At 31.7% G+C, this 27,881-nt stretch overlaps 1 protein-coding gene across 1 annotated transcript in view; it reads left to right on the top strand.

Moving 5' to 3' along the window:
- Positions 1–278: 278 nt before the first annotated feature.
- The window catches only part of LOC149925857 (uncharacterized), a 153,682-nt gene continuing 126,079 nt past the window's right edge, over positions 279–27,881 (top strand). Inside the window, exon 1 of the mRNA XM_090160516.1 lies at positions 279–605. The gene's annotated coding sequence lies outside the window, so the exon portion shown is untranslated. The remainder of the gene's footprint in view (positions 606–27,881) is intronic.

Genomic DNA, 27,881 nt, shown 5'->3' with positions numbered 1-27,881 from the left:
AACCTCTACGGTAAGCGGCCAGCGCTCTCTTCTGAGAAATCGCGGGTATCGGCTTCCGGTTGTTTCCGCCATCTAGCGGTCGACGAAAGCCTAGAGAAATGTCAGCGAACACCTCCAGGCGGCGTGAATTAAAAATCTACGAGACGAAATCCGAGTTGGCCGCCGGTGTAACCGCGGCCGGGGGGAAACGAAGGGTTGAAACCGAAACCAACGCGACGCGTTTGAAAATGTAAAGAAAAGGCCAAAAAATTCCCTCGCGAAAGCGGATAAGAGTGTTGTTAACGGGCGAAGGTATTCCGCTCTTCTCGTCGCCGCTGCAGCCGTTGGAGCCGACACAGTTTTCGAGATTCTTTTTCGCCCGTGACGCTACCGGTTCCTCCCCTCCTCCCCCCATCTGGTGTTCTCCCGCGCGCGCGGGTTTTCCGGCTGGGGTCTGCCATGCCATTCAAAAAAAGCCGTTCGGTCTCGCGCCCAGCGGACTGCTGGAGTTTGAATTCGGTGCTACTACCCGCCAAAAAGGCCTTTTTCGAAAGGTTATAAGCGGGGGAAAAAGACAATCCTTATCTCGTTATTGTCGAAGACGGCTTGTTCAACGGGGAAAAAAGGTGAGCTCAATTCGCTTACTTTTCGACGTGGGGCTGAACACCAATTACACTTGAGTGTGGCCTTTTTGGTTATGACAAATCAGGCGGATTATTTAAATTGGTTTTTTTAATTTTATTTTGTAATGTACTGGCAAACCGAGGGGGCCGATATTTTCATATTATGTGAACGGGATTTCTCATAGTGATTTCAGAAATCACACTGATTTTGAGATTTCAGAGCGCAATTTTCGTGTTGATTTCTAATTTTTTAGACTGATTTTGAGATTTATCAGTTGATATCAAGATTTCTAAGAGTGTACGAGATTTTTTTAATTTTTGACATCTCGTTCCCACAACGGCTATTTTTAAGAATAGCACCTTTTGTTTTTTTTGGTTTTTGTTTATTTTTTTAGGTGTATTATTTGTCAAGGATTACAGAAATGCCAAACGTTTTAAGCGCAATTTATTATTTAGAAAGATATGATAAATATAAAATTGTTACTTACCCCCAATATTTACCTCGGAAAATACATAATATTTCGACATTTTTGTACGTATTGGGTGAGGTAGGACTGATGACGAATTAGATTTAACGGCAAGATACTACTAAATTTAAAAAAAGGTGCTAAGTGAAATGTGTTTTTTTACGGCGAATTCAATTCGCTAGATACTAGGTACGTTTTCACTGGATATGATGTCCGTATGTGGAGTTAATAGAAGGAGAAAGTGCTAAGTTAAATGTGTTTTTTTACGGCGATTTTAATTCGCTAGATACTAGGTACGTTTTCACTGGATATGATGTCCGTTTGTGGAGTTAATAGAAGGAGGGAAAACTCCTTCGTGTGTGATCTATTCATCTCTCAGTCGCTATCCCTTCTTTAATTCGCACCACAAGAGACTATACTAGGTACTGTCCTCTAGGTTGCGTTATAGATGGCACAGCTTGATTAGCAAGAATGGGGCTGGGGTGGCGCCGCGCGCACCCAGCGCTCGAGCGAAGTGAGTGCGCGGCGCCGTAAAGCGCCAATACGAGCCCTGTTTCACTTTTAGTTAGGAACTGCGCCCAAAGAATAATTCCCATTTTTCACATTTTCTAATTTTATCCTTCATCAGTCCTACTTTACCCAAAAGCTTTGTATAATGCAGTACCATTAAAAAGCCCATTTTTTCAAGATTCCAATTTTTGGCTTCCTTATTTTCATGTAAAAACATGTTTCCGCAAAATAATTTTATTTTTTTAGATTCCTTGACCACTAATTAACAATTAGAAAAAAAATTAATAAAAAAAAACAAATTGAATTCGCCGTAAAAAAACATTTCACTTAGCACTTTTTTTTAAATTTAGTAGTATCTTGCCGTTAAATCTAATTCTTCATCAGTCCTACCTTACCCAATACGTACAAAAATGTCGAAATATTATGTATTTTCCGAGATAAATATTGGCGGTAAGTAATAATTTTATATTTATCATATCTTTCTAAATAATAAATTGCGCTTAAAACATTTCTGTAATCATTGACAAATAATACACCTAAAACAATAAAGAAAAACCAAAAAAAAAAAAAAGGTGCTATTCTTAAAAATTCCCGCAACCACTCAGTTGGGATTTGCGAAGTAAATGATTATGAATATTATGATTATTATTACTACTAGGATACACGGATTACGTGGAGCCCCTCAGTTTTCTTTTAATTAATGTAGTTAAAAATGTGATGGTTCGTAGATAAAATAGAATATGGTATAATACTGCACTATTCAATCTCTATGACTGAGCATAATTTAAAAAAATGTTCATTCATCAATATATTTCGTGGGGCTAGGCTAATAATACCCTTGGCACCACCCTAAGCCTAAGTCATCTAGCGACTTTTATTGTTTTTTTAATTCGGTTGGCCAGGGGAGTATGTACCCCCTGTGAGCCCCCATGACTACGCCTCTGTGACCTAGCTTTCATCTAGAAGCTAAATTCAATGTAAACAAGAAAAGGTAGAGAAAATGTTGGGCTATTTCTAACAAAAATCAAATTACATTTCTATTCCCTGGACCTGATACAATATCAGGGTTGCCACACGTCAGGGAAATCCTTAAAAAGTCAGGGAATTTAAAAATGAGCCTAGAAAGTCGGAAAATGGTCAGGGAATTTTAAGAATTTGTAAAAAGTCAGGGAAAAGTCAGGGAATTAATTTTTATCCTCACACTTTTTGAAGGTAATTTTACTCTAGTTATCTTTTAAATTCTATGATTATTAATTAGTCCCTTTAAAGTTTTGCTAATTTTTTAACGTTGCAAATACTTTTGTACTGAAATATAGGTTGATTTCAATTTATAAACTTCTGATAAAAGTAAAATATTAAACTAAAAATTGTCTAATTTTGTTTTAAAAAGTAAGGGAAAATCTCTTAAAATCGTGAGGAAAAACAGGGAATTTGAATCTGAAATTATTGTGGCAACACTGAAAAGGGGTCCTTGGGAATTCACAGGATTACCTTAATATTTTAACCCTGATTCGTACGAAGGGCAGTCCGAAATATGGGCCAACAAGGGGAAGGACCCTCTACCGTGCCCCGGGCTCGGAACAAGAGCATAAGGCATTGGACAATTGTCATTGGAGTTTCTATAAATTTTCCCCGTGCTTGGCAAAACGTACAGCTCTCTCCAGTAAAAACGGCTCTCTTGAGGCTTGGAACTTATATTTTCCCGGGGCCCGGGCCAGCTCTCGGCCTCCCTGTTTGTGAATCTAAACTTTTCTTACGTCTCATCGTTCAAAATTCAATTTTTCATTTAATTCTACAACCACCTCATAATTGACGTACGACTCACGTGAAACAAATTGCCATATTAATTCAAGAGTCGTTGCGAATGCCAATCTAAAAATATTATCCTAAAACTTTAACGACTTCATTGGATTGAAAACTTTCATTTGTCTGTGTAAATTAACACGTTTTTTTATTATCACGAGCTTCAGTGAACAGTAAATCAATTGTGAGGTTATTGTGAAGAGTTATTCGAATTTGGGAAATTAAATTCGAAGTAATTTTTTAAGGTGAAACACAATTAATAGAAATCACCGGTAATCATGTGTTATTGAATAGTAATTGATGGGTAATCATCACTGATTAAAATTGTAAATCAAGAGATATCATTTTATATTGTGATAAATATTGAGGAGTAAATAGAAATCGTCTGTAAAGAGTTAGTAATCAGTAATCAGATGTACACTTGTTTTTAGTAATCAGTAATCTGTTGTGCACACTCGTTTTTACTGATCAGTAATCTGTTGTGTACACTCGTTATTAGTACTCAGTAATCTGGTGTGCACACTCGTTTTTACTGATCAGTAATCTGTTGTGTACACTCGTTATTAGTAATCAGTAATCTGGTGTGCACACATTTTTATTAATCGGTAATTAGGTGTACACTAGATTTCTTGTTATTCAGTAATCAGGTGTACTCGCGTTTTCTTAGTATACAGATGTACACCCGTTTTCTTAGTATGTACACCCGTTTTCTTAGTATACAGATGTACACCCGTTTTCTTAGTATGTACACCCGTTTTCTTAGTATACAGATATACACCCGTTTTCTTAGTATATACACCCGTTTTCTTAGTATGTACACCCGTTTTCTTAGTATGTACACCCGTTTTCTTAGTATAAAGATGTACACCCGTTTTCTTAGTATACAGATGTACACCCGTTTTCTTAGTATGTACACCCGTTTTCTTAGTATACAGATATACACCCGTTTTCTTAGTATACAGATATACACCCGTTTTCTTAGTATATACACCCGTTTTCTTAGTATGTACACCCGTTTTCTTAGTATACAGATGTACACCCGTTTTCTTAGTATGTACACCCGTTTTCTTAGTATAAATATGTACACCCGTTTTCTTAGTATGTACACCCGTTTTCTTAGTATACAGATGTACACCCGTTTTCTTAGTATGTACACCCGTTTTCTTAGTATGTACACCCGTTTTCTTAGTATAAAGATGTACACCCGTTTTCTTAGTATTAAGTAATCAGATATACACGGTTTTTCTTAGTAGTCAGCTGTACATGCGTTTTTAGTAATCAGGGTTACAGTGATTTGGTTGTAATCAGTAATCAGATACATACGCGTTTTCTCGGTAATCAGTAAACAAGTGTACACGCGGCTTGTCAGTAATCAGTAATCAAGTGTACACGTGAGTTGTCAGTAATCAGTAATAAAGTGTATACATGGTTTCCCAATAATCAGTAATCATGTGTACACGTCTTTTTTCAGTGAATAATCTCCATGTCGTTAAATTAAAAAAGTTACCAGCAGTTAATGGGGAATTTATCAGCGCTGGGAAAAGAACTCAAAGATCAATCATCGCCTTTTCTCTAAAATGATCGAGAAACCAGCAGCCTAGCTCGTGAAAAATACATTATCCTGTCTATTATAAGTCGTTTAACATTGTTCCTAAATCTAAAAATAAAACGAGAAGCTAAATGATTAAAAAAAGGAGGATTTTGTAAATGCGCCTGTTGCATGTGTTCTCATAGTTTCAACCCCGATGAATTCTCGCCCCCCCCCACTCGATTGACCATTCACATTTTAAAACCGCCCACAAACTTTGAAAGGATAAAAATACAGAATTATCGAATTTCAATAATAACAAGACTGTATCTGAGCTGGGAAAGGGAAACATAATGAAGTTTTGTTTCGTGCCATTAACGTAACGACTAAAAAGAGGGACGAAAAATTTACTTTTTTCCCTCAGGTATATCCTAGATAATAGTCAGTCTTAAGGCCACGCGAAAAGGTCATCAAAAATCAAGTTAATATAGATCTGTCTGACAGATCCCCCCATTAGCCAGACAAGTACTTTCGGAATCATGGTAGGACGGATGAAGTCATTTCGGGAGAACCATGGTTCTGTGCACTCTTCAACTTGAATTTCAGTGCCGCAATTTTCGTTTTTGATATTTACAACACGCGAAAAAAAAGCTTACGCGAAAACATTGTACTCGAAAAATTATTTTATTTTCACGCGAAAACGTTTCACTTAATAAAAATATCTTCACGTGGAAAAACTTAATTTTAAAGCGAAAACGTTTCAAAAGTGGTAAAATTATAGATTTAATTTTTTGGAGCTAAACATTTCACAATTTTTTCTAAATTATTATTAAAATCTAAAATTATATTATTAAAGTATTAAATTATATTATTAAAGTATTAAATTATATTATTAAAGTATTAAATTATATTATTAAAGTATTAAGTTATATTATTAAAATATTAAATTATATTAAAAATTATTAAATTATATTATGAAAATATTAAACTATATTTTGAAAATATTAAATTATATTATGAAAATATTAAATTATTTTAAAAAGTATTAAATTATATTATTAAAGTATTAAATTATATTAAAAAATATTAAATTATATTATTAAAGTATTAAATTATATCATTTAAGTATTAAATTATATCATTGAAGTAATAAATTATATTACTAAAGTAATAAATTATATTACTAAAGTAATAAAATATATTACTAAAGTAATAAATTATATTACTAAAGTAATAAATTATATTACTAAAGTAATAAATTATATTACTAAAGTAATAAATTATATTACTAAAGTAATAAATTATATTACTAAAGTAATAAATTATATTACTAAAGTATAAAATTATATCATTTAAGTATTACATTATATTATTAAAGTATTAAGTTATTTTTTAATATCGTAATTAAAACTTCTTTGTAGTCCCACGTTATCAGATAAATGATCAAATTAGTTAGGATAATATTTTCCCCGTTAGGGAATTTACATCAGAAATTAATGTACCGTAATGAACAAGCGTCCTTATCACTTTTGCCGGCTCGTTTTTTGAATGGTTAATCGTCGCTCAGCTTTCACGAGATTAAAACAAAGCGGGAAACCAGGAGGGGACGGACCGAATCATATTGCGAGGGACTCACTGGCTGCGTTTTATGGATACGCAAGTAACACGACCTTTCTAAACAGGTGTCCCGCTAAGGGAGGGGCCGAAGGGCTTGCCACTTAACGAAATTAGATGAAAGTAATCAAGGAAATCACCTAAATATTGTGATAAATAACTGTAAATAATCGAAAAATTGGGAGAAATTACAGGAAATCCCTAAAACATTTTGGGAAACCACAGGAAATGTCCAAAACATTTTGGGAAATCACATGAAATCCCTAAAAACATTTAAACAAATCCGTTTAAATCACCTAAAAAATTGTGATTAATCAGTAGAAATCACCGAACAGTTGCGAGAAATCAGTGCAAATCAGTTAAAAGTTGTGATAAATAAATGGAAATAGTAGAACGTTCCTCGCAAATCAGTAATCAGGTGTACCAATTTCTATTACCCCCTGGGTAGGTGTAAGTAAGGGCCGCCATTTGTCGTAACATTTTTAAACCACGAGAAATATTTTTCGAGTAGCAGTCGACAGCGTGACCTTGTTTGGTAGAGAAGCGCGACCTTGGTTTCATAAGTACGAAGTCAAAAATAGCCGTTTTAAGATAAATTAAAATCTTGTTTAGTTTAGAACATTATAAATAAACATTTTATTTGGAAATCTGTCGGAGGCAGGTGGTTTGCGTTGGTTTGGTTTATTATTTTGTTAATTAAGACTAAGCCTGTCCACATGGCCCGTTCATCGCCATTTTCTTTGGATAATAAATAATCATAAATTAAAATATGTAATTAACATTTCAAAGCGCAGTAATATGAATTTAGTTATATTTAAATTAAATAAATATATATGAAGAAAGAACGTGGGACCTTGGATTAATAATAGCAGTTCCTACCAGGATATATCACTTGGAAAAAATCTGACCATCAAATGGATTTTGCGACAGCAGCGCCGCTTCGGCGAAGTTAACGGAGAATTTCCGAAACTCCCGTAACACGTAACCTCCTACAAGGCAGAGTCCGTAACAAACACTTAGCAAATGCACGCGGAACGATAGAGTGATATAACGAGGTAGGAACTACTATTATTTAACCAAGGTGGGACTTAAGCTTATGGCTCCGGTGTTAAGATGTAATACTGGAGCCCCGCCCCTATTTCAGGCTCCATCTTGATTTTAGCCGATTTTAGCTCTAGAACTCCATCTCTGAACGGAATACGAAACATAATTCATAAGCAATATTATATTAATTAATGAAAATAAATATATTACTTAATAAATACGTTATATTTTGTAATGGTAATATTAACTCAATTCTTGGTAATATATAGCAAATTAATTAATCTCGTTAATGAAATATTATTTTCCCCGGTTTTATCGTTTTTCGGTCGGAACTGTCGTCTGCTACGACCTTCTCCTTGGCTTTTCAACCGAGTTATACTCGTAGATTGTAGTTTATCGTGTTTTTAAAATGCCTTACACGCCGCACTTTCTCAATTTTTTGCCGCTTCATTCTTTTGGCGCTGCACGTAGGTTCAACCGCGATTTCTGAAATTTTTGGAGCCGTTTGATGTAGGTTTGCGGAAAAAGTAGCGTAACTTTTTAAATACTTTTCGAATAACTATAAAATTTCGGGAACATAATCATGAATATATTTTCGATCATTTTTTTTAAAAAACCTCGTAAATTTTGGTTTTGTTGACAATTCCCCTTTAATTCATATTATTTTCTTATTTTTTATTTTTATATTTTATATTTAATTATTCATAATTATTGTTATAAAAAGGGTACTTATTTTAGATTTAACATTCTCGTTAGAGTATTTTCAAAAAGTATATTTAGAAGTAGTTAAAAATTGGGAAATTTTGGTATTAGCGAATAATTAACATAATTAATACTTTCGATTTCGCTCAATAGAAGGTAGCATTTGATTCTTACAAAAATAACGAAACAAGTTATTCCATACGTAAATCGGTTATTGCTTACGCTAGAGCTCTAAACTATGCAGTAGGGACGTGGTAGAAACAGAACATTAGATATGTATTAACTTGGAATGTCTAAGGTTTCGCCTAGAAACTGAAATTTCCCGATTTGAATAAAAAGTACCATAGTTAAGGTGGCGAAGTGGTTGGTACTTTCGCCTCGCAAAGAGGGCAGCTGAGTTCGAACACAGCTTGTGGCAATGGATGAAAACTCGCTTTGAATTTGCAAGGTATCTCCCACTGGTTAAAGGGGCTTACCCCAGAGCTTCTCGTTTTCCTTTTACCATAAAAACCTGTTGAGGTTAAAGGTAATAGTGAGTTTAAGAAGCTGTTGGCTCGAGTGGTATGAATGGCTTGCCACCACCCTCCTACGCGTTGTAACCCGGCCACCTGAATTAATGGCTTTAAAAGTCGCTCGATGACTTAGGCCTAAGGTGGTGCCTTGCTGATTTTTATTACCTCATTTGCTTTCTTTAAACCTAAAAACACTTGTTAAGTTTCGCAACATTTGGACGACGTATAAGCTCCGCCCGTCTCTCCAGGTGCCATTGATAGTTCGTTGCAAATAGAGACTTAGACATTCTAAGTGCCTTCTCATAAAAGGCACCACGTTTACAATCAACTTGAATCTACTTGCTGTAGATCATTCTCTAAGAAACACTTAGAATACCCTAAGATATTTTTAAGGCTTAAGATATTTTTATTTATTATTTATTTTTGAATAGAAGACGCATATCCTTTTAAATAACTATGTAATAATTTTAGTATTTGCATTCGAATTTATTTAGTAGCTTACGTATACAGGGTGTTTCAAAAGGTAATGCAAAATTTGAAGGAGTTGTAGGGGATGAGTTGAGAAGTATGCCTGTTTTTCCCCATTTTCCTACAATGAGTTAAAAGAGCGCCAGAGAGCTTCAAAGTGTGGCCTACTAGCCCCGGGAAGTATGCTGCAACAAGCGCTAAACCAAGCAGCAGGGACTTTAAATTCTGTTTAAGTTTACTTTTTTACGCTGGTTACCTCGATTTGTTTACAAAGTCCTTTTTTACCTATCAAATGGACCCAAAATTAATGTTCTCGTTTCCCCGCTGCTTGGTTTGGCGCTCTTTTAACGCATCGTAGAAAAAAGGGGAAAAACAGTCATACTTCTCAACTCACCCCCTACAACTCCTTAGAATTTTTTTCATAACCTTTGGAAACACCCTGTATCTTTAGATAAATTATGTATTTAGAATTTAATAAAATAATAATCAGCTAAGCTAATACCCAAGGCACCACCTTAGGCCTAAGTCATCATGCGACTTTTGAAGCCCTTAATTCGGGTGGCCGGGTTACAATGCGTAGGAGGGTGGTGGCAAGCCCTGCATGCCACGAGATCGAGCCGACAGCTCCCTACACTAACTATTACCGTTAACCTAGACAAGTTTTTATGGAAGGGGAAACCGAAGAACTCGGGGAAAAACCCCTTAAACAAGTGGGGAGAGAACTTGCAAACTCAACGTTTCCAAAGCGCGTAGTGTGAACGCGGCTAAAATAGACTCTTTAGAATTGCGTAGAAAATATTTATACGAATGCTATTTGCCTTAAAGAGACTAGTCCCTCTACAGAATGATTAGTCCACGAGGGAGGTTGATCCCGAAGATAAAGCGTACCTACAGCGGAGGCATACTCCGTCGATTTCCCAAGAGATGGCCTCTCAAAGTTTCCCTTTAAGCTTTGAACGCGAAATGGCAAACTATGATGAATAATAGCTTCAGAAAGCAATCTCAAAGGAGGACGGATTTCGAAAATGAATTGAAGAACTTCGAATCGGAAATAAAACCGCGTTTTGAAGCGTTGATTAATTGTGATGAGTCGCCTGGGAATCCTCGTTTTAAATTCTCAGCAACTCGACGAAAGTTTTTGGGAAATGTAATTTCTATTAACGCGCGATTGCAATTGACATCAGAGCCATCTACGGGTCGAAATTGCAAGCTCTTCTTAATCTGATACGAGCGTCGTAATTATTTCATCTTACAGAAAACTAAAATCCATCAGCTATAAGTTCAAAATAAATACACTTTCGGACCAGCTTGTATGCGATAGTAATCGGATAACAATAAATATTTACCGATTAATCGATTCGTATAATTACCGATATTTACAGATTGATCGATTCGTATTTTTACCGATATTTACAGATTAATCGATTCGTATTTTTACCGATATTTACAGATTAATCGATTCGTATTTTTACCGATATTTACAGATTGATCGATTCGTATTATTACCGATATTTACAGATTGATCGATTCGTATTTTTACCGATATTTACAGATTAATCGATTCGTATTTTTACCGATATTTACAGATTGATCGATTCGTATTTTTACCGATATTTACAGATTAATCGATTCGTATTTTTACCGATATTTACAGATTGATCGATTCGTATTATTACCGATATTTACAGATTGATCGATTCGTATTATTACCGATATTTACAGATTGATCGATTCGTATTATTACCGATATTTACAGATTGATCGATTCGTATTATTACCGATATTTACAGATTGATCGATTCGTATTATTACCGATATTTACCGATTAACCGATTCGCACCTAGATTACCGATATTTACCTATTAATCGATTCGCATATATATTTACGATATTTGCTGATTAATCGATTCGCATACATATTACCGATATTTGCTGATTAATCGATTCGCATACATATTACCGATATTTGCTCATTAATCGATTCGAATACATATTACCGATATTTGCCGATTAATCGATTGGCATACATATTACCGATATTTGCCGATTAATCGATTTGCATACATCTTGCCGATATTTGCCCATTAATCGATGCGCATACATATTATCGATATTGGCCGATTAACAGATATGCATCTGTATTCCCATAATTACCAATTCATTGATTTGCGTCAATATTACCAATAGTTATCTATTAACCAATTCGCCCGTTTATTTCCGATATTTACCGATGAATCGATTCACATCTATTTTACCGATATTAACCGTTTAATCTATTCGCATCTAAATTGCCCACATTTAGCTATTAACCGATTCGTACCTTCATTACCGATAGTTTCTGATTAATCGATTCACGTCTACATTTTCTATTTTTACCGATTCCTTGATTTGCATCTAAATTACCGATATTTATCGATTAATCGATCATATTTTTAGTTTTTTATCGATTAATCATTTCTTTTAATTAACCAATTAATCGGAAAACTTTGTATACCGATTTTACCAAAGAAGCCCGCGTAGGTTGTACTTTTGACAGAGCTAAGGTATGCTGCTACGCCGGGGATTTTCGGCAAAAATACGTTGATAATCGATTAAAATTCGCTATCTGTATCGATTAAGCTTTTTAATCGGAACAGGGAACTCTTATGACAATCTCGTCCCACTTTAATAATTAAATATTACCAAGCCCTCCAGTAAAGTCAGTCAGACAAAGGGAAAATGTTTTTGGCTAATGAACGCCAAAGCGTGAAATGTGACGTCACGCGAATTTTCCGTCATTTTATATGAACAGAAAAGAGATATTAATAGCCATCTTTTAAGACCTTCGTTAGCTAAAAGCGCACGTAATTTCCACTACGAAAGTAAATTGTTTAATTAAACCAGGCTTTTGCCTGAGTTGACGGCAGAAGCCAAAATCCAATACTGATATTCTATCTTATTTTTAGCGTAAGTAACATAATAACCATAAGTACGACACTGAACGATTTCAGATATAGATAAAAGTGATTGTAATTAAACGTTTCGTAAGAGGAAACTCTAAATAATTTGCTCGAGTTTCAAATGTCCGAATGGTGTTGCAAGTGTTCGAATGGTCATTTGTCCGAAATCACAAAATTAATCAAATATGCGAAAATTATTTATTTTGAGCAACATTTTTCAATGAAACATTATATGGAGTTAATCTTGCGAATATTACAATAATTATCTTCAAACTAAACCAAACCTAATCAAACTACATCTAATCTAAGTTAACCTAACCTGCCTTCACGTAACCTAACTTAATTTAACCTAACCTAACTTAATTTAACCTAACCTGACTTAATTTAACCTAACCTGACTTCACCTAATTTAACCTAACCTACCTCGGATAATTTAACCTAACCTACCTCGGATAACTTAACCTAGCCTACCTCGAATAATGTAACCTACCTCGAATAATTTAACCTACTTCGAATAATTTAACCTACTTCGAATAATTTAACCTTACCTTATTTAACCTAACCTGATCTCGCATAATTTAACATAACCTTATTTAACCTTACCTGACCTCAAATAATTTAACCTTACCTGACCTCAAATAATTTAACCTTACCTGACCTCAAATAATTTAACTTTATCTGACCTCAAATAATTTAACCTTAAAAGCGTTCGGTCGAATGGGACACATAAAAACCGCACGTTTCGGCGGAATTCGGTCGAATGGGACACCTCAAAAACCGCCTTCGGTCGAATGGGATTTCGGTCGAATGGGACTAAAGCTGGTGACCACTTAATTAATTCAAAGTTTTTCCCTTCAAGATTTAAAGCTCTTTATTGAACACTCTAAAATTTTGAAATACCCATAATAACTAACCTACTAAGCCTGTGCCCTAGCACATATTGTCAAGAGTAGATAATTTGACCATAAATTATGAAAGCCTGATGTTCAAGGTTAAAAATGGTAAATGGCCAGTGGCCAGTTTTTTAATTAAACTACCTAGGCTCTACTGGCCACAGATCCAGTTTAAAAAAATTCCTTATTTCTCAGCCTGATCGGCAGCATTCTAGTTACCTATGAGATTTCTATGGGCTCGACATAAGACATTTCTAATTTCTCTTGATTTGGGTTTTTTTTTGACATATCATGTCCAGTTTAAAACAATTCCTTATTTCTCAGCCTCCGAGAGTCCATTATTTTCAAAACACCAAAAATGAGGTGGGGAAGGGATCGTGATAGTGATAGGTAATAGTGTAATATAATGACAAAATTGGTCTAAAATATAATAATTCAATAGTAAATCTCTCATTTATGGAAAGTTAATACCTTTTAAACAAACTTTCATAGGAACAGATTTAAATCGACGATTTTTTAAAAAAAAATCATTTGATTAAAATCGCGATTTAAATCGCTGATTTAAATCAACTTGATTTTAATCAAACAACCCTGATTTTTAATAAAAAATAATATTATAAAATTAATAAATCATTATTTATTTTTAATAGTAATAATCAGCTAATCTGATACGTAAGGCACTAAATTGGGCTTAATTCATCAAGTGACTTTTAAAACCATTAATTCAGTTGGCCGGGTTACAATGCGTTGGAGGGTGGTAGCCAGCCCTTCATGCCACAGCTCCCTTCACTAACTATTAAAGTTAACCTCAACAAATGTTTAATGTAAGGGGAAACCGAAGAACTCGGGAGAAAACCCCTCGAACTAGTGAGGAGAGCACTTGCAAACTCAACGCGGAAGTTTTTCCGAGTTTCACCCAGTGCCACAAACTGGGATCGAACCCGGCTAGTCTTTCTGTAACGCGAAAGCGCTAACCACTCTGCCAATAGACAACTGCGTGTTTTTTTTTCAATAATATATTATTATTTTGCCAAAATAAACAATACTCAATAATATTCAAAGAGTCAAAAATTATAAGTATTTGGGTGTTTATCTAGATGAGGATTTGTCATGGAAGGACCACATTGATTTTACTCTTAACAAAACGCGTCAACGCCTTTGGCTTCTCTATCCACTGTATAATTGTTTAAATATCAAATCTAAATCTATTTTACATAACGCTTTGGTTCAGCCACTATTTGATTATGGATCATTGTTCTATAACTCAGCCACCCAAAAAAATCTTAAAAAATTACAAGTAATACAAAATAAATGTGCAAAATATATTTTAAAGAGAAATAAGGGATCGTCAGCTACAGATGCCAGAAATGAATTAGGATGGATGAATTTAAAAAATAAATATTTATGCATTATATGCATATTCATGTTTAAGATAAAAGAAAACCAAATGCCAGAGTATGTCCTTAATATCTTTGCAAATATTACTCATAATCACAATACACGTAACTGTCAATCTAATTTTTCACGAACTTATAAAGAATCTAATATCACCGACAAAAGTGTTAAATTACGTGGCATTCGTTTAAAATTAAAAAAAAGCGTTATTTGGAATCTTTGAACATTTAGTTTTAGTTTTATTTTTGGTAATTTAATTTAATTGTGACGGACTCCATTGTAAACCAGAGCTTTATTGATCTGAATTGGAATATCCATTAAAAGCTTTTTATTATTATTATTATACTTTTCCTGTTGTAAGCGATTTAATTTTCAATAAACCTTGGCTGATCTTTCAAATAGGCTGTTGGCCACCTTCCAAAGACCAGTAACAGTTTGGGTCAGATATGTCACTCCTTAGCCGCTTTATGATTTAAATGCGCATTATTGAAACCTAGGAGCAACAAACACAGCACCCCACACAAGGAGAAAGCAACCCGTCCAAAGTCGTGCATTTTCTTGCGTACAGTTTTAATTGGTTAGACGCTTTAGCGCCTGCTGCCGTCGGAAGGGGAAAATTCGGAAATTGTCTTCCCCCCGCCCGTAAAACGTGCAGCGTAAAGACCCGTCCAATGAAATTTGTACACAACACTGCGTTAGCGTGTTTATAGGCTAGCTGCGTTCTCCTTGTGTTTGTTGCTCCTAGGAAGATGAAGACCATTGGCGTCAGGAGAATAGGAAGTGTCATACTTAAGCTTTTTATATTACTTATGGTAGAAAACTAGTGAAATGTAATCGATAAACTACATAAGCTATTCCAAGAAATCGGTCCGTCAAAGGATTAGAAATGAAATATTAAGCAAAGTAAAATACGATATTTCCAACTTTTGACTTTTTATGGAAAGGGCGGGTGGGCGGGTGGGCGGTACCAAGAAAAAATATATCTTGGGCGGAAGACGAAATACAAGTACCGGAAACGATATCAGGCTTCTTTGCTCATTCGAGTCACGCCAGGTGTACTGGTAGAGCGATGGGTCGAGAAAAGTACCCTGTAGTTCGCCACTCTTGACCTAAATTTTCTTAGAAATCATTTGAAATCGAAATAGTCACGCTTGATTGATCAGGACGAGATTGGAATCATGCTGCGATCTGCCTCTGTGACTAACGCTAACGGAACCAAAGGAGGAATTTAAAAAACGTGGAGGAAAACACCTTACGCGTGTATATTAAACTAAAATTAAATAAACATTTTGCGTAAGTAAAGTAATTTTTATTATAAATAAAAATTACTTTACGTACGCAAAATGTTCGTGTTTTTATTTCATTTTACTTCAATGTTGAGAAGGTATCATGGTCTAATTTTCCCCGGGCACGAGAGGGTGAGGAAAATTTAATTCATACCCCATTTATAAATGATAATTATTATTATGTAATTAATTGTGTTTAAATTTTAAAATTTCTAATTGTCTTTTTTATAAATCATGTTTTATTTTCATTTTGTTTTTCTTGTTGTATTATATATTTGTACTTATGGAAGACCCTATTCCCGTTAAATTCTATTGTAATTATCGTATTTTCCATAGAGCGAAGTGCTTATTTTGAAAGGTGGTTTAAAATGAAGACCCACCCAACCAAATTGGAATTTTTTTAAAACAAATTGATCTCTTCCACTTTGAGTTAACTATTTCGTATCAGGCTTGAACTTCAATCACTATTTTCTTAAATTATGTCGCTAAAAGTGACTTTTTCAAAAACTAGTTACTATTTATAATGTTTTTAGGATTTTCGGGTTTTTAATATTATTTGTCTTAAAAAATCTCTACAAATCTAATTAAAAATCAAACTGAACTGAGCTCCGTGTGAATTAACGGAAAAAAATATGATATTGGTTTAAAAATCCCGCCAGTGACTAATTCTGTAACTTGTTCATTTTGGCGCTGCAGCTGCGCTTGCTAGGAGCCCCCAGCATTTGAATAGGCCTTTCCATAAAATATTTCTACGTGCTTTCCCAGTTTTTTCTACGTCACAAACCACCAATTTCGCTAAAACTAAACAAAAAGTTGGCTGTACTTTTGTCATTTTCCGGTAAGATTTCCCCAAACATTTTACACGGAGCTCGAGTTAGGCTTAGTGACTTCGAAGTTCAAACTGATTTTAATTTATTTTCGATACCAATTAGATGAATTATTATTGCAATACTCATATCAACTCTGTTAAAGTGGTGTCGGTCCATTTGATCGAAAAATATGTGATCGACAGTCGATCATTATAAGTTGCAATTGATCGAAATTCCATTTGATCGAATCCCATTTGTCATTTGCTTCATAAGATCGAACCTTCAAATGATCGAATACTATTTGATAGAATTCAAAAGTATTTATAGTACCAGTTGCTATGTTTTTATTTTACCGAATGTCAATATGAAGTGCAGAAGGAATAATGATGGAATAATTTATTGCTTAAGTGCAGAAGGAATAATGATGGAATAATTCATTGCTTTAACTGTATTAAGCCACAAAGATTAAGAGATTTTTACTTCATACACTATATGATGGAATTTTTTTATGACATCGACGATAACGGCCCGTTGTTTTTGATATATATATAAATAGGGTCAGGTTAGGTTAGGTTAGGTTAGGTTAGGTTTATGTACGCGCGCCTACGCACCGTTGCCTTTTCGATTTACTCCCAAAAACTAGTAGTTTTACCCTACAGTAGCTTTCGATCAAATTCGTTCGATCAAATTCCATTCGATCAAATGCCATTCGATCAAATGCAATTCGATCAAATGCAATTCGATCAAATGCAATTCGATCAAATGCAATTCGATCAAATGCAATTCGATCAAATGGAAATTCGATCAAATGGGACCCGTTCGATCATTTGGGAATCGATCAAATAGACTCAAGCCGTTAAAGTATTGTTAATACTTAGATATTTATTAGCTAGTATTTTACGATAAACAATAATCTTTACCCGATACACTACTTTGGCTGTCAATGTTAAGCCTTAGTTCACATAAACATCAACTATTAAACGTCATCGAAACCGTGCCAAAATTTTCGTTATTTTAAAATCCTTTCCTTTTATGACTAGTTAAGTAAATAAAATACTTTTATACTTTAAACATTTGATATAACAAATTTATTAATATCACTAGGATTCCTTTTAATCCGCCGTATTTTTTAAATACTTACAATCGGTAGCAGACGACATACCGAGCTCAAGAGTCGAGCGAGGGTAAAAACAAGGAGTAATATGTATAACGTTTATCTAAATCATCCTTGCTAAACAGTTTTCCTTCCCCCTCATATCGTAACGAACATTTTATGGAAAGGTCTATTTGTTTGCTTGCGTGTTTTCGAGCAGCGAAGCATTTTTTAACTTGTAAAACCTTTTTTTTTCTTCTTTTTTAGTAACTTTTGATCACTATTTTTACCTCTCCGAGGGGACTTTGTACCCTAGGAGGGATTATACAACCACCGTGTCTGTCTGTCTGTCTGACCTGCGAACGCGTTCGCATTTTCGGGGCAAAGGGTAATCACTGCGTACCCAGTTTGTTAGTATCAGGGAAAAGGTTTTGCCAAAAGCGACCTCTTTTTGTCATTGGGTGTAGTATAATTTTCCAATCGGCCGGGATTCGAACCCAAGCCCTCTTGTACGACAGGTGAGCGTTCTACCGCAGATACACGGATACGGTTACGCTTCACGGAAAATTAAAAACTCTTCCGAGGAGAGGTATATTTTGGCTTGCCAACTTGTTAAAATGTTTAATCACTTAAGTCACAAAATTTTGGTGTATGATTCAGCAACAGGCCTGCAATCGCGTCGAAAGACGTACGTAATAAGGAACGAATCAGATAACTGAACGATTTGATTGGCTTTTTAAGGGGAGGTAGCATACCCCAATTATTATACAGAACACTAGCAAACACGTCTAAATACTTCAAAATACTTATTTTCGTTATGGTGTCACTCTGCATAATCAGCGCCATTTTATTTCAAGATGAAAACCTACACGCAGTGCCATCCGGCGGACGACTGAGAAACTAACTTACGTAGGTTAATACCAACCCGGAGCTAAAATAAGGATTTTTTAGAAATACAAAATGAACCCTCAAAACATAATTTCAATGAGCTATAAAAGCGCCAAATTCAGAATTTGTAGCAGAAGAATATTTTAACAAAATTATGAGATAAAAAAGGGCTGTAAATAAGTAACTTAGTCCAGCAAAATTGGCATCTCCCATGATGTTATCAGGTATTTTACATTTTTGATACTTTTTTGCGATAAATTCACGAAAAATAGCACTGCCCAAATCCGATTTTAGAACGGCCCACTATTTTAGGCGAGCATGAGCTAGTGCAAGCAGCAACCAAGTCACCATACCATAGTGGCAGAATCATTCAGTCGTTGTTTGTTCGCAACAACCTGTTCGATTTATGATTCCTTGAAGAAAATCCACACCCCTACGACACTCCGTTATTATTTGCTGATAATTATTCGAGTCGAAAATACGTTCTAAGTATTATGTTGCAATAGCATTTTTTTACAATTACTTTATTTGACCAGAACGAAATTTTCAATATTCTTATATTATGCTTAAGGGGGAAGACTACAGTGGCCATTGTCTACTTTCGCGCTATTTCAAGATGAACTCTTTTAATTTTGTATTTTAACTTATAAAATTAATATTTAAGGGTAGAAGAGAATCTTGTTTAGTGACTAAAATTATTTTGACAAATTTAAATTTAAAATTAATTAAGTTATTACGTTTTAATTCGGACACGCGGAGCTAAACAAGTTGGGCAAGCGCCCAAACTACCCTTTAGTTAGGACCTTATATCTCGTTAACTATTAATATTATAATTATCAAAATATTTTAAGCACTAGAGGAAGGGGCAGTCATATGCTTGTTTTCCACTAGCGCGCGTCATAATGTTATTTTCTTTACGCGCGTAAAAACGTTTGAACGTTTCAAAGCTGAGAAACGCGTCGTTGCGCGCGCCAGTGGAAAACAAGCTTTATAAGAAAAATATAATTCAATTGTGTAATTGTTAAAACAGAAACGTTTAGCTTGAACGAAAAAGAGGCTTTTACTGTATTTTCCCCCTTAAAGCAATAGTGTAAAATATTTTTCTTACGAAAAAAGTATTAAATATCTTATATTGCATATGGTTTTGCTTGAAACGTGTACTTTCACACGCTACCCTTGATTTTTAAAAATACGTTTGGAAAATAAATAGAAGATTATGTTTTAAAATCAGCAAATTTTATTTTATTTCGTTAGAATTAATTTAAAATGTTTTAAAATCAGCAAATTTTATTTTATTTCATTACAATTTATTTAAAATGTTTTAAAATGAGCAAATTTTATTTTATTTCATTACAATTAATTTAAAATGTTTTAAAATCAGCAAATTTTATTTTATTTCATTACAATTAATTTAAAATGTTTTAAAATCAGCAAATTTTATTTTATTTCATTACAATATATTTAAAATGTTTTAAAATCAGCAAATTTTATTTTATTTCATTACAATTTATTTAAAATGTTTTAAAATGAGCAAATTTTATTTTATTTCATTACAATTTATTTAAAATGTTTTAAAATGAGCAAATTTTATTTTATTTCATTACAATTAATTTAAAATGTTTTAAAATCAGCAAATTTTATTTTATTTCATTACAATTTATTTAAAATGTTTTAAAATCAGCAAATTTTATTTTATTTCATTACAATTTATTTAAAATGTTTTAAAATCAGCAAATTTTATTTTATTTCATTACAATTAATTTAAAATGTTTTAAAATCAGCAAATTTTATTTTAGTTCATTACAATTTATTTAAAATGTTTTAAAATCAGCAAATTTTATTTTATTTCGTTACAATTAATTTAAAATGTTTTAAAATCAGCAAATTTTATTTTATTTCGTTACAATTTATTTAAAATGTTTTAAAATCTGCAAATTTTATTTTATTTCATTACAATTTATTTAAAATGTTTTAAAATCAGTAAATTTTATTTTATTTCGTTACAATTAATTTAAAATGTTTTAAAATCAGCAAATTTTATTTTAGTTCATTACAATTTATTTAAAATGTTTTAAAATCAGCAAATTTTATTTTATTTCGTTACAATTTATTTAAAATGTTTTAAAATCAGCAAATTTTATTTTATTTCATTACAATTAATTTAAAATGTTTTAAAATCAGCAAATTTTATTTTAGTTCATTACAATTAATTTAAAATGTTTTAAAATCAGCAAATTTTATTTTATTTCGTTACAATTTATTTAAAATGTTTTAAAATCTGCAAATTTTATTTTATTTCATTACAATTTATTTAAAATGTTTTAAAATCAGTAAATTTTATTTTATTTCGTTACAATTTATTTAAAATGTTTTAAAATCAGCAAATTTTATTTTATTTCGTTAGAATATATTTAAAATGTTTTAAAATCAGCAATTTTTTTATTTCGTTAGAATTTATTTAAAATGTTTTAAAATCAGCAAATTTTATTTTATTTCATTACAATTTATTTAAAATGTTTTAAAATCAGCAAATTTTATTTTATTTCATTACAATTTATTTAAAATGTTTCAAAATCAGCAAATTTTATTTTATTTCGTTAGAATTTATTTAAAATGTTTTAAAATCAGCAAATTTTATTTTATTTCATTACAATATATTTAAAATGTTTTAAAATCAGCAATTTTTTTATTTCGTTAGAATTTATTTAAAAGGTTTTAAAATCAGCAAATTTTATTTTATTTCGTTACAATTTATTTAAAATGTTTCAAAATCAGCAAATTTTATTTTATTTCATTACATTTATTTAAAATGTTTTAAAATCAGCAAATTTTATTTTATTTCATTACAATATATTTAAAATGTTTTAAAATCAGCAAATTTTATTTTATTTCATTACAATTTATTTAAAAGGTTTTAAAATCAGCAAATTTTATTTTATTTCGTTACAAATGTTTTAAAATCAGCAAATTTGATTTTATTTCATTACAATTTATTTAAAATTTTTCAAAATCAGCAAATTTTATTTTATTTCGTTAGAATTTATTTAAAATGTTTTAAAATCAGCAAATTTGATTTTATTTCATTACAATTTATTTAAAATTTTTCAAAATCAGCAAATTTTATTTTATTTCGTTAGAATTTATTTAAAATGTTTTAAAATCAGCAAATTTTATTTTATTTCATTACAATTTATTTAAAATGTTTTAAAATCAGCAAATTTTATTTTATTTCATTACAATTAATTTAAAATGTTTTAAAATCAGCAAATTTTATTTTATTTCATTACATTTATTTAAAATGTTTTAAAATCAGCAAATTTTATTTTATTTCGTTAGAATTTATTTAAAATGTTTTAAAATCAGCAAATTTTATTTTATTTCATTACAATTTATTTAAAATGTTTTAAAATCAGTAAATTTTATTTTATTTCGTTACAATTTATTTAAAATGTTTTAAAATCAGCAAATTTTATTTTATTTCGTTAGAATATATTTAAAATGTTTTAAAATCAGCAATTTTTTTATTTCGTTAGAATTTATTTAAAATGTTTTAAAATCAGCAAATTTTATTTTATTTCATTACAATTTATTTAAAATGTTTTAAAATCAGTAAATTTTATTTTATTTCATTATAATTTATTTGAAATGTTTTAAAATCAGCCAAATTTTCTTTACCTATTTTCAATAAAATAATGTTTTTAATATAAAAACACGACCTGGATTATCAGGGCTTTAGTAATGCAAATAATACGCCTCATTTTGATTCGGAGGTCTTCGATAATGAAAGTCAGGGTTACATCTTATCAACGTCTGCGAAGCTTAAGGGCTGTACAAGAATGTAAATGCCACGGGGAAATTCTGGCTAAGAGCTCTATTCACTTGATCCTTGTCACTTTAATCAAGGACGAAGACGATAAAGTTATCCGAGTCGGTCCCAGTGAACCGTCTATTTTGGTTTCACATAAGTATGTCACTTTCTCATCTTCCGCGTGTTCAAATTTCATTGACAGCCATTTTTAGAATGACTACGCAATTTTGGTGAACTTGAGTCTATACAGGGTCTCTCAAATTGATCGATACAAGATTTTTTCTCGAAACCTATGATAGGTAGAGTTTTGAAATTTTTAGGGTATACTTATGTCGTATGGAAATATCCTAATTACTAATTTTCAAAAAATGCTAAAAAACTTTTTTTCAAAACTTTATTTTTTGACCGGTAGGTGATAGACGAAAACTATCAATGATAAAGTTGTAGAGCATACTTAAAAACGTACAAATAACGTTGGTTCGGTTGAAATAGACCGATTTTTCATAAAGATATGAGGTCTTGATAAACAACAATTTGGTCATAGAAGGCAATAGCTTTTTCGGGCACTGTAAGAAAACACAAATATACCAAATATTGATATATTTTTTAGACCTACTAGATTCTAGCACGGTTTTCCGCATTTGTTGGCTATCACGGATAACAAACCAAGTTTCCCAACATGTTGGCCATAGAAACAGTTGACTCCAAACATTTAAATCTAATAATTTTTCTACACATACTTTCGGTTAATAAAAATTATATAATAATTTGTTCTTATGTTGCGTAATTTTTTATCTATAGAAGTGCTTATTTTTTTGGGAAATGACGCCAATTCTACGTTATTTCACACCAGGGATGGCTGATTTTAAACTACACTGATTTTGTTGGGTTTTTGCTGTTTTACAAACTCATTTACCAAAAATAAAAATTTTATATTTTCAAAAATCGAAATTTTGTTTAAATTATATTTTGCACATAATTTTGGTACTTTTATTAATTTATTTTTGTTTAGTTGATATATACAGCTCAACAGAATTATTCGTCAAAGCCATTTTTATTACACTTCGTAAGTGTCTTTACATTGCTGGCGTGACACTTAATGCCCCCCCCCCCGAGTTAATTTATAGCATAAATAAATTAGAAAATGCTCGCGTAGGCTATCATTTAAATAAACAAATCAAAATATCATCCTTTAAGTTGGAAATAAACCGATATTAGAGAAATTAGTTTATACCAAGAACATTCGTAGGTTACTGAGAACGTACAAATGGACCGGTTTAGGGATGCAAGAAGTACATTATATCTAGACCAAGAACGTAACTATGTTATTTCTCTTTAAGAACTATCAAATCAGCCTTCCGACGATATCGAAGCGCACCCTTGTGACGTTTTTCCTCCCCCCTCTACTGCCGTGGAAAATTCCACGATAATCTTTCTTGCTAAATAAATTCGTTCTTGGCTAGAACAAAGTGAAAATCGCTTTTAAATCATTTGTCTTGACATGGTAATTGGGATTCTTTATTATTTATGATTGATTAAATTAATTATTAATAATAAATTAAATTCAGTTTTAATCAGGGTTATTGATTTTTTGATCTTTTTAATAAAATTAAAAATTAATTTATTTGATTTAAATCGAATTTTTTATTTTTTTATTTTATTGATATTTAAGGTTTTATGACTGTTTTCTGGACAAATTGATAAATAATTTGACTGCAGCGATAACGTTAACTATATTTTAAATTAATCTTTATTAAATTGAATTAATAATTAATAATAAAATTTAATTGCATTTTCTCTGAATTGAAATTTCTAAAGAACTTACTTCGGTACATTTCCATAAATACCTTGAAGCATAAATCACAATCGAGTTGGGCGAACTAAGATAATAATTAAATCTAATTTTTCTGTAACGATATATTTATCGAAAAGGTGTTACTGCGGATAGAAGGGTGTGCTATATAATTGTGAGATTGAATGAGTTTCCGTTTGAGGGAGGAGCTTAAGTAGACTCGTTCGTTCTCAGTAATATAAATATGTTCTTATTTATATTAATCTATCTGAAAAAACGGGGAAAGTATTTACATTCACCTACATATTAATCTGCAAGCGAGCCAGACTTAAGAAATTGAATACTAGTTAAATATAAAAGAGATATTGACGTTTTTATCACTGCGAATATAACCTTGAATATTTTAGACGACATAGAACGAAAAATCTTATCTATGTACATTTAATCTCGGAAAAGTCTCTTCAAACAACCCAACCAGTTTAAACCGACGTAAGCAAATGTTTTTCTCAAATTGAAATATGATTTAAATATTACTGTAATTCGAGCACTGACAATAAAAAAGTGATGATTCTATAAATTTAATTTTCTCGCAACAGCCCCACTAAATATACCAACATTAAAAGTCATTCAAAATTTAAAGACAATTTTAAATATTACGTATAATTTTTCTTATAACTTAAAATAATAATATTAATTTCCTATTTTTCCTATATTTGTGGCAATCAAAATCCACAATGTTAGGAAGTGTTTCGAACAATATTTACTTCAGTTATAACCTCACGCAGATTTAAGACTAAGAAGTATTTCTAAAGTATTCGAAATATCTCATACAATTTATAAACCAAACTCTCCTGAAATCCACGGATTTGAAAATAATATTTTCTGGTATATATCCTAGATCTTATTTTCTTTTCCATAAAATATTTTCTATAAAATCCTATAATTCGACTATAAGGTTTTGCAGTTTTCTGTGGTAACCCTGGTACTATCATAATTTATGTACTTTAAAATAATTAGACTTTCTGGGGCGTTGTTAATTATTATTATTACCTATTTATACCACTGAAAAATATAATAAATAAGAGTTCATAAATTATAAATTTCAAAATTTTGGTTTCATGGTACTTTTTTTAAACCTTAAAACAATTAAAAGTCCATAAATCCGGAAGTTCGGAAGTCTGTGGTTTGTCGTGTTTTTTGGAAGTTACAAAGAATATATTCTAATAAAGCTAATAAAAGTTACATACAGCCATCTTGATGCTCCAGGCCTATGCGCAAAACAAAGTAGAGTCGACGAAGTCTGTTTTCATATTCCCGCTAGGTGCCGCCCGTCTCAAGGAAAAAAATCGTAATTTTTAAAGCCGCTTCTATTAGTGAAGTTTTCATCTAAAATCTACATTTTTATCATTTTTAAATAAACCTTAATATAAAAAGTAAACGAACACGTAAGTGATAAAGTTTATTCCAAAATCATTGATTTGATATTTCAAAATATACTCTATACCAAGAAACCAAAGCACAAAATTGAGATCCCTAAGACCTATAGGTGTCGCTTTAACTTTTGCCCCTCTGCGTATGCTTATCTGGTAGAAAGCTGGAAACCAATTTCCAATTTAAAAATTGGTTTAAGTTTATTTATTAAAAGATTTAATAAAAATGTATGCCATTTCTGGATAAAACTATTACTCTTAAATATTTACTCTGCATTTCTGTATTACCCGATTTCCAAATATTTCTCAATATTCCTTCTATTTCTCACTATACCTTATATTTCTCAATATTTCTTCTATTTCTCAATATACCTTATATTTCTCAATATTTCTTCTATTTCTCAATATTTCTTCTATTTCTCAATATACCTTATATTTCTCAATATTTCTTCTATTTCTCAATATACCTTCTATTTCTCAATATACCTTCTATTTCTCAATATATCTTATATTTCTCAATATTTCTTCTATTTCTCAATATTTCTTCTATTTCTCAATATTTCTTCTATTTCTCAATATTTCTTCTATTTCCCAATATTCCTTCTATTCCTCAATATTCCTTCTACTTCCCAATATTCCTTCTATTTCCCAATATTTCTTCTATTTCCCAATATTTCCTCTATTTCCCAATATTTCTTCTATTTCTCAATATTATTTCTATTTCCCAATATTACTTTTATTTCTCAATATTTACGACGTTTCTCCGAAGAAATTTTAAACTATTCCTTCTTATTTATAGATTAACAATAATTCTTCAGATTTTCCGAAATTGGTAATATTTCTTCGGATTTTTTTAATTTATTTTACTGGCAAGCTTCCCAGAAATACCCGCTAGTTGTAAGAGCGTTGCTCCGTCCCCAAAACCAAAAAGAAATCGATTACTATTCGAACCAGCAAACTTACTATTCCCAGCTTCTATGTACATTTATTGGTTTTTTTTCTATACATTACCTAAGCTCTAGAAATCGACCTACGCCCTGGCTATTAGGGAAATACCAAACCAAAGACTATTTACAATGAATATTGAGTGGACTAACAAATATTTGCCTGATATTATATACGCGACCTTTAAATCATTACGCCAGCGACATCTTGCGGTTAAGAAGGGCGGGTTAGCTATCACAAAAAATTACTAGGGGTTTAGTAGGCTATATACAACTGGAATAGTTCACAAGGTCGCTACCACGTGGCGCTATTACTATATTTCTCTATATGGGTAGATGTCGAACGAGTGACGTATTTCCTTTATTAGTGGACCAATGAACTTCTTACCCGTATGTGTGACTGTATTTAAATAAATTTGATGGCATCATCAAATATAATTCTGACTTACGCAAAAAATAAATTATATTAAATATTAAATTATTATTAATAAATTAATTAATTATTTAATTAATTTGAAGAAATAACCTTGCAACAACCAAAATGTTTAAATTGAAAAACATTAAATTAATAAATAAATAATTTCGTGATTACTAACTTTATTTAACTTAAGTTAAATTTACGAAATAATTTCAGTCTGTATGCCGATTTTGAATTACTAACAATTGAATAACCTGTTCAGTTAATTCGCTTTTTGTAAATTTTTTAATTTATAAATTAATTTAAAATTGGAGAAGTAACTTCATAATTATGAACGCATTTTATTTTAGATGTAAATAATTGAATAATAATTAATTACTAATTAACTTATGACGTTAGTATTATTATATATATCTTGTGAAATAATTGACTACGTGTGATTTATTGTCAATTGAATATCGGTAAACAGCCTATTTTAATTAATTACTGATTGATTGTACCTTGATATAGTGGTTTAAACTCGGGTTTAAATAACTTATATAATGTCGTTGAAAAAAATAAATATGTCTATTTTACAACTCTAGAATGTCGAAAACCGGTCGAAGAACAAAACCAGATGGCGTTGCTTACGACGTTATGCCATGTGATCATATTTAGTTATAATTTTTTTTTATTAGATGGCGTGGATATTCGCGATTTAACTCTAGAGGCGGCCTTCTAGCTGGTACATCTCCCCCCCAATCCGATCGTGGCTCTAGTCTCATTTCTATTTCTATGGTTAGGATAGAGCCTAAAAAATGTAAATACGTTCTTTTCGGTGGGACCACGCCTAGCTTGAACAAACAATGTCGAAATAAAAAGTGCGCGAACGACGTTAAACTTGAGCGCTGTCAGCTTACGGTAAAGAGCAAAAGTTCAAGAGAAAAATGTTTAATT

This window comes from Leiobunum rupestre, chromosome 10 (assembly GCF_980474605.1).
Source record: "Leiobunum rupestre chromosome 10, qqLeiRupe1.1.hap1, whole genome shotgun sequence".
Classification (NCBI taxonomy): Eukaryota; Metazoa; Arthropoda; class Arachnida; order Opiliones; family Sclerosomatidae; genus Leiobunum; species Leiobunum rupestre.
The sequence above is the reverse complement of the archived record's forward strand: the minus strand, read 5'-3'. Positions and strand labels throughout refer to the sequence as shown.